At 44.8% G+C, this 1,068-nt stretch overlaps 1 protein-coding gene across 2 annotated transcripts in view; it reads left to right on the top strand.

Annotated features, from left to right (window-relative positions):
* Positions 1-693: 693 nt before the first annotated feature.
* Positions 694-1,068, top strand: part of LOC102199156 (NXPE family member 3-like) — a 10,571-nt gene continuing 10,196 nt past the window's right edge. For both annotated transcript variants that reach the window (XM_013915687.1, XM_005752200.2), the window contains exon 1: positions 694-928. The gene's annotated coding sequence lies outside the window, so the exon portion shown is untranslated. The remainder of the gene's footprint in view (positions 929-1,068) is intronic.

Below are 1,068 nucleotides of genomic sequence, written 5' to 3'. Positions count from 1 at the left end.
CTGGTGCAAATTACTGACCTCTGTCATCATTTTAAGTGGGGGAACTTGCACAATCGGTGGCTGACTAAATACTTTTTTGCCCCACTGTATGTATATATGTAGCTGTAGCCAGTCTTATTCATGATCTCACTGAGGCCTTTGCAGAACAGCAGTGGGGACAGCGCATCTCCTTGGTAGCGCTTGATGGTGACTTATCGTATGGGCTTGAAGTTGGCCTGTAGTGTTGCACTCCACATAGAGTTTCCGATGAAGGATCCAGGTGTGGGGATATTCTTCTTTTTGACATCCATAATCTAGAGGGGTTTTGGAGCCAGCCTTTGGACACAATTCCCAGAAATAAGGAGTGACAAAGAGTGAGCAAATGTTCTCTTGTACAGCCACGACAATAATCAGGTGGTGAAAGGCCTTGTAGGAGGAGAACATGTTCAGAGGTAAAAATGTGTGGGGGGGCAGGAGTGCTTGATGAGGAACCCAACGTGGTTGTGGAGAGTCTCCCCTCTTCCAGTTATTGTGCCGTTCTCATCCTCCATCCCACAGAGTAAAAAAAATACTCAGTAAAAGCAAAGGGGTATAGAGAGAAACACACTGACTGACACTACTGGCCAAGTAAGAACAAATCCAAGTCAATGCTGAAGTACTCCTGTCCATGTTTTTCTATCCTCCTGCGTGGAAAGTGGCGCCGCATGACGTCACACATAAACAGGAAATAACGATAGTGAGCGGTGCTGTGGAGAAAGAATTAAGAAATCACGACCTGTCGGATTTAAAATATTAACACACAAATACAATATAAAGCTATCAGTAACAGTTAAGACGGACGAAGTCTGAGTTTGGTCCCAGTACGACGTGTCGTTTTCCCAGCTCCAGGAAATCAGCAGGCTCAATGGTCCAGAACGGCACAGATCAGGTCCTGCAGCACGTCAAACCTGTGAGTCACGCTTTGTGCTAAGAAAGACTTAAGTAGGGGAGACCGGGGATAGTTGTAACATTTTTGACATTTCTGTCTGTAAATTGGAGCTCTTTTAAGGTAGTGGATTCAAAATGTAATGCAAAGTATTTACATGTCTC

The sequence above is a fragment of the Pundamilia nyererei genome, unplaced genomic scaffold (genome assembly GCF_000239375.1).
Source record: "Pundamilia nyererei isolate P.nyererei 1_Seehausen unplaced genomic scaffold, PunNye1.0 scaffold00348, whole genome shotgun sequence".
Taxonomy (NCBI): Eukaryota; Metazoa; Chordata; class Actinopteri; order Cichliformes; family Cichlidae; genus Pundamilia; species Pundamilia nyererei.
This window is presented reverse-complemented; position numbering and strand designations above follow the sequence as displayed.